At 54.8% G+C, this 7,194-nt stretch overlaps 1 protein-coding gene across 3 annotated transcripts in view; it reads right to left on the bottom strand.

The window, feature by feature from the left end:
• PLA2G6 (phospholipase A2, group VI (cytosolic, calcium-independent)) overlaps nt 1–7,194 on the bottom strand; it is a 39,638-nt gene that overhangs the window by 25,141 nt on the left and 7,303 nt on the right. The window lies entirely within an intron of this gene.

Below are 7,194 nucleotides of genomic sequence, written 5' to 3'. Positions count from 1 at the left end.
CGCCGGCCTTCCCGCAGGGCCCAGCAGAGGCCGTGCCCGGGGGCCAGCCTGAGCCTTCCAAGAAGCACAGCTGCCCAGCGAGCCTTTGCTGGTGGCCTGGCCCGGGCCCGGCACTCCTGGGTGGCGGGAAAAGAGTGAGTGAGACAGACACGAGGCTCTGTCGTCGTGGACAGAGCCTCATGGGGGACCCGCCCGAGGAGTGAGGGAAAAGCAAAATGAGAATGTGTATCCCCAGGCTACCACGTGCCAGCGCTCTAGGGGGGCCAGCCAGCAGGAGGAAACAGCGGGGCCTCATTCCTCCGGCCGCCCTGGGCCACCGGCTGCCCGCCAGGCGGGTCGCTCCACCCAGCGCGGCTGCTGCGGCAGCTGTCATGAAGGCTGACAACCAGCTACTGATTCAGTGTCCTTGACAGGGGCGCCTGCGGTGGGTGAGGAGGCCCAGAGCCTGGCTGAAACAGGGTTAGGAAAGAGCAGGGCAAGGGCGCGCAGACAGCCAGTACAGACAGCATTTTCGAGGTGTTTTCTCACAGAGGGGAGCAAAAACAGGCAGGGAGTGGGGAAAGTGTAATTAGGTGTTTGAAGGCTGGTGGGAGTGAACGAAAAGAAGCAGGACCTCTGGGGCTTCCTCCCTTCGTGGCAGGCGGGCAAGGCGCGAGGGCCGCCGGGGACCCGTCTGCGGGCAGCTGCTGGAGAGCTCCGGAATGCGCTGGCTTCCGGGCCGGGCTGCGAGGACGGCTGCGCTCCGTGGCATCCAGGAAGCCGGGACGCTGTACGCGGAGCTGATTCTGAGCATCTGAAGGATTCTAACACCCATTTCTTGTGGAAGAAGGAACTACAGTCACAATCATGCTGCAGTGATCAAGCGCGAGTGTCACAATCTCCAGGACCGTGAAGCGCTTCAGGGTTTGCCCTGCTTGCAAATAAACAAGGGGCCTCACACGCTGCCATGGACACTGTCAGAGACACAAGAGGCCAGGACCCAAGATCGGGGCAGTTTGCCACTCGCAGCACCAGCAGCAGCCACATGGCAGGTGCCCACTCCCTGGGACCCACTGCCCACAGGTGACAGAGAGAGACAGGTGACACCCGAGGAGGGAAACCCCGAGCTTAAGCGATGTGCTTAAACGGGAAGATGGCATCTGCACTACATAGCAAAGTAGGCAGCGACAGACAGCTGGGAGAGCAGAGCGCGCCTCCATCTTCCAGCCTGTTCGCGCTACGGACATCCCGAAGACAGTCGGGGACAGAGGCAGTCAGTGTCTCTGCTCACGAGATGTGCAGAAACACGGGAGGCCCCGCAGCACTAGCTGACCACAGTGACCAGCGAAGACAGGAGCAGAGCACAGTGTAGACAGTCTGGCTGACACAGGGGATGTGGAAAAATAAGAAAATACTCGGCGATGTGTCGCCAAGGAGTGATGCTACGTGAAGAAAGGCCAGGCTCAGCAGGCCCCGTGCTGTATGGTTACAAGGCAAGACCATGGTGACGGGAAGCGCTCAGGAGCGTGGGGGCGCACGGGACTTACTACAAAGGAGCGTGGAGGGGAGCTGGGGAAGACAGGAACATTCCACTCCTGGATCAGCAGGGTCTGATCAAAACTCACTAAATGTACGCTTAACATGCACAAATTTTATTTTTTGCAAACTGCATCTCAATAAAGCTAACTAAAACAAAACAAACCCAAAAATAAATGTCCTGAGAACACAAAGAAAGGAAGGAAAAAAGTAAGTGGAGCCAAAAAGAAAACAAGTAGTAAGATGGTACATTTAAGTCATGATACAGAGTTAACTATAAACACATTCATGCTCCGAGTAAATGGCAGAAATAGCAGATGGGGGTAACTGGGGTGAGGCCGGCAGCCACAGTGCTCGGTGCAGGCTGAGAAGAGGAGCATGCCACGCGGACGCTGACAGACAGAAAGTCGGTGAAGCTATGTGACATTAGACAGAACTGACAGGTAAAAGGAATTTCAGGTAAAATTCCAGAATTTCAGGTAAAAAGCATTCCAGGACACAAATAGGCCATTTCCATAGGAGAACTATTTCCACGCGCTAGGAAAAGTAGATGATCGTCAGCTAGTACGTATCTGAAGAGAAAGCGCTGGAATAAAGAAATCGGATTTGGCAGAATTAAGAGAACTAGACAAATACATTCAGATTTGAGACATTTTAGTGTCCTCTACTAATTATTTATGCAATGGACAAAAAAAAAAAAAAAAGCCTAGCGCTTAGAAAGCCATCAGTAAACGTAACCTCACACACACGCACATTGCTATTGACACATCCACAGAACCCACATCCCCTTGAGGACAGACACACAGAGTGCAGAAGAGTGGACCTCTGTGGGCCGCCAAACAACTGTGAACCCACAGAAAGACTTGAGCCTGTTCGGAATATGGTCTCTGTCCACAGTGCGGTTGAGCTAAAAATCAGGAACAAAAGGGTAACTAAAAACGGCTCACACATTTGAAAATAAAGCAAGAGACATCTAAATTACCAATGGTGCAGAGATGAAGTTGGGAGAAGCTTAGGAAATCTCTTGACTCAATGACATTGCAACGATTATATATCAAAAGCGTGGGAGGAAACGTCACTTCGGGCTCTGACACGGAGTTTATATTACACTAGCCTTCCTGCTGGAAACAAATATAAAGGCAGGACTGAATTTAAACAGCTCCTTGAAGGCACGGGAGAGAACCCAGCAAGACACAGAGAGTCAAAACTCCAGGGACGGTCAAGGAGGCACAGGAGGTCTGCGCCCTGCTGTGTGTGGGGTGCCCCGGGGTGCCCCGGGAGCTCCGGTGCTGGATATAGGGGCCAGGTGCAAACCCACAGCCTCAGCCTCCAGCTTTCTCACCAGTCCGGCCGGCTGGAGGGAGGCCAGCCTTCGGCGCTTAGAAGCTGAGGGATCAGAGGCGTGAGTCCGACTTTCTGCCTATAGAGTTGTAAGGTAGCTATGCTGGTGTCAAGAATCAGATGGAATATGGCAGGAGGGAGGGTACAGAAAACACTAGCAATTTTTTAGTTCTTGGGAAATAGGGATAAAAATTCCAGAAAATTCCAGGTGAAGGACTCTGGTGATACCTAGCGTTTCAGCGGAGACTTAGGAACTTCCATTCACTAAGAGTGAAAGTCAAGGGCCCTCCCTGGTGGCGCAGCGGGTTAAAGCACTGCACTAAGAAGCTAAAGCCGCTTCCGCATGAGTTCAATCCCCGCCTGCCCCAGAGGTGACCCACATGGTGCGGCAGACCTCTCCTGACCCGCCCACTGCTCCCCTCAGCAGTGTACTTTGTCAATCTGCCTGTACTGCTCCCCACTCTGTCTCTGGTGAATCCTCTCACCCTCCACATCTCTGGCCTGTACCCCAGTTCTATATGAATAAATAAATAAATCTTTTAAAAAATTATAAAAAAAAAAAAGAGTGAAAGTCAAGACAGGAGTGAGGCAAACTGAAGACAGCCTGAGTGCAGCCTCGACTAAGTCCTCCGAGGGAAGACACCGCCACCATCCGCCATCTGCACAGTGGCTTGCAAACTGGACGAGGCCAGAAAGTGACCAGAGGGTACAAAATCACAGGGGATCTAGATATTCGGCTTCTCAAGTCAGGGCTTTAAAGATTTGGTATGTTCAAGAAAATAAAAGATGGGATATAGAAAAAGGAAATCAACTGACATTCTAGAACTGGAAGCCCGATAACTGGTATGAAGTGTTCAACCCATCAGTCTAAAATGATACATGTCGAAAGCCACACAAGAATGAAAGAAAACATGGGAGCTGGGAGCTGTCTGGTTTTCCCAGAGACTGGTCAGCTCTCACCAACCAGAATCCATGCAGCCCCAATCAGAATCTCAAAACCCAAAGTTTTTGTTTATTTTTTGTGTGTAACTTTTTTTTAGTTCAAAAGTGCTAAGAGCTAAGAAAAGCCAAGCTAATCTTGAAGAACAAGTTGGTGAACGTGTTCCACCAGCTATCAAGATTTATTATAAAGTTACACCAATGAATTCAACACCAAAAAAAAAAAAGGTGGGGGGAGGGAGACAGCAGAGTATTTGTGCAAAAAGAGAAAGCAGTGACTCTAAGTGCCATTCACACAGAGAACTGATCTCTACAGCCGAGCTGCATCCAAGAACAGGGGAGAAGATCTGTTGTCAATGAAAGGGTCTGGGGAAACTGGGTCTCCAAATGAAAGATAATCTGAGCCCAATTTCACACCCATCCTTAAAGAAGAGAATCACAGGCCTCCCTGGTGGCGCAAGGGGCTGCCTCAGCACTGAGAAGATACACAGCACAAATTCGATCCCCGGCCAGGGGATCACAGACTTCTGTCTTGCCTCGTGGTCCCCTCAGCAATGCTCTGCTCCCCCTTTTGTCTCTGGTGAATCCTCTCCACCCCCCAAAAAGAGTCCTACAGTTCTACAGTCTACACCCCAGTTCTTGTATGCATAAGCAAATCCTTAAAGGAAAAGAAAATCAATTCCAGGTAGATTAAGATTGAGCACTCTTATTTATCAGTGGAACCCATCAAGAAAGGGGAGAGACGAAGCCCAGGGTAGGTGACCAGAGCACGCGAGCCCACAGAAGCCTGCCTGGAGAATGCAGACACACAGAGGAACCGCCCAGCCTCCACAGGAGACAGAACTAATTTTAAAGTTAAAACAACTGAGCTGGTAACTCACCGAGGACACTCGTGGCTTATGAACGCGTCAAAAGTCAGGCAGATGCCTGTTCTGCTCCCTACTCTGTCTCTGGTGAAGCCTCTCACCATCCCTGTGCCTCTGGCCTGTACCCCAGTTCTGTGTGCACAAATAAATAAATCTTAAAAGAAAAAAGTCATGCAGATGCCAGTGCAAGCCTCAGCCACGCCCCACCGCACGCACCACCGCGTGGCATTGTTTTGAAAACTGGCGACCGCCAGGTGTCCGGATGGGCCTCACGAGAAATCGTCCATGCCGGGAGGCTGGAGGGCGTCTGTCCACCGGCGAGGGCAAGCCTGGGCCCCGCCACTCCACGCCAGGTCGGCCGACCAGGAACCGTGCACAGAAAGCGCCCGGGGCCGCCCTGCACGCTGCGAGGACACGCCACCCGCGTCACACGGCCGCCCGCGTGGCTCTCCCCAGCGCTGGGCCAGCGCCAGTCGCCGAAGCGGCTACCCCAGGAGTCAGGCGGATGCTTACCCGCCCTTGGGGAAAGGGGCCGCAGAGGGGGCTCCCGGGGCGCTGCGCCTTCTTTTCTCAACCGGGGTGTGGTGACAGAGGCTTTTGTGACAACTCTGAGGCTGTCTCACTATTTAAAAAGTTTAAGGGGGGTGGCGGCACTGAAGAGGCAGTGCCCACAGGGAAGGCAGAAGCGAGAAGATTACTCTCCCAGGAAAAACACCACCTGGTGGGGTGGGAGGAAATACCCAATAAAGAGAGGGCAGACGCTGGCAGGAAGTCCTGAGGCAGATGAGGGCCGGGGCTCGGGGTGGGGGCTCCCCACAGTGGGGGGGGCAGCGGGCCAGGGAGCTCTCCTGGCTTCTGTTTTTCTCAGCCAGGTTAGTGGCTGACAGAGAGCCTGGAGAGGGTGCTGGAGGTTGAGAGTGGGGGTGGAGAACAGGGATCCTGGGGGGGGGGCTCTGGCCACTCTGCAGAGGTGGAGTGACCCATTCAGAGGACCGGCGAGGGGGTCCCTGGGAGTGCCAGCACGCAGGGTTAAGGGTCATGCAGGAGCAGAGACGAGGAGGAGCTCACGCCCTTGGGGATAGGGAAAGCACCCCCAGGGGGAGGGGGTGGTCCAGGATGATATGAGTCAAGGCTGAGGGGTGGAGAGGACCCAGCCCAAGGGGAGGAAGAGGAAGAGAAAACTCTCGAGAGGACTTTAGGACAGGCTGGTGTGGTCTAGAACAAGGAGGTGAAAGAAAGATACAGAAGAAAGCTTAAGGCTCTCGAGGACTTGCGGGGTGTCTATTCCTTCTTCTAGAACTGAGCCCACACACCAAAGCCACCTGGCGTTAGCCCTGTGAAGCCTCAATCCTGACGGGAGCCTGTGGATGTCGGGGTGGGGGGGGCATCTGACCTTGGGAAATGCCTGTAGATACCTGGGCGTGAATTTGGCCAGAGACTGAAAGGGCCTCCTGGCGCTCTCAAGAGAACCCTCAACCCGAAAATGTCCACGATGTGCCTGAGCCCTCTGCGTTTTCCCCAGCAGATGCCCAGGTCAGAGCGACCTGTCTCTGGCAACTGTCGGAGCTCCGGGGGCAGAACCTGCCTTATCTGCTCTGCTCGGCGAAGCGGGCCCACGGACTGGAGAAGTGGATGAGCGAGCAAGTCACGGATGGGAGCCAGGCCGCAGCCCCCCAGGGGTTTCCTGACAAGCGCAGAGAGCCTCAACAGTCAGTCCCCTCTTGAGAAGCCAAGAACATGTCACACGTGCTTTGATCTTCCCTCCTGGGATCCCTGGGAAATAGCCCTGCTTCTGCTCAGATACCCCTGAGGGTTAAGGGGTCACAGACCGCCAGTACAGGCCCGCAGAGGGTGAGTCCTTCGCTGTCAGAGTGGACATGCGTGACCCCTGCAGAGTGGGCCCTGGGAGGACAGCAAGAGGGGGCCCTGGAGCCAGAATGCCCTGCGTCCAGCTCTGTGTGACCCTGGGAGGGCACTTCAGTGCTCCAAGCTGGAGCTCCTCATCTGTAAGATGGGGTCACTGACCCCTGCCTTCTGCAACTGTGACTAGGGACAGGAGCTAAGGCTGATCGCGGTCTGCAAGAGCACACTGGACATGTTGCTATTACTGCCCAGACCTGCCAGGGTCCCCCTGCTCCAGCCCGCAGGGCCTTAGGTCATGAAAGCTGGGGGTTCAGAAGACATGTCTCCAGCCCCCCCCACCCCCAAAGCTACACAGTCGCGGGACCCAGAAGCCCCTCCCAGGAGTGAGGCTGACATCCGCCTCTCACCTAACACCCCCAGGCACTCTGGAGACAGTTGCCAGCCCTGTGGGAGATATCAGAAGTCAGGCCCTGGGCCCCGAGCCCACCTTCTGTGTGCAGGCTCCAGGGCCAGGGGCCTCGGGCTACTCGCACGTGGGGCCCTCACTCTGGTGTCCCCAGTGGGCCATTTTGGCAAACTCACCCCCACACCCCACTCTCAGCCCTCCCAGCCTGCTCGCTCTGCTGCCCTGGACACCCAGTCCAGCAGGCCCCACGCTGGGTGCTGGGGA

Source organism: Condylura cristata, unplaced genomic scaffold (genome assembly GCF_000260355.1).
Source record: "Condylura cristata isolate star-nosed mole 26May11 unplaced genomic scaffold, ConCri1.0 scaffold00004, whole genome shotgun sequence".
NCBI lineage: Eukaryota > Metazoa > Chordata > Mammalia > Eulipotyphla > Talpidae > Condylura > Condylura cristata.
Note: the sequence above shows the minus strand (reverse complement) of the source record. Positions and strands in the feature narration are given on the sequence as shown.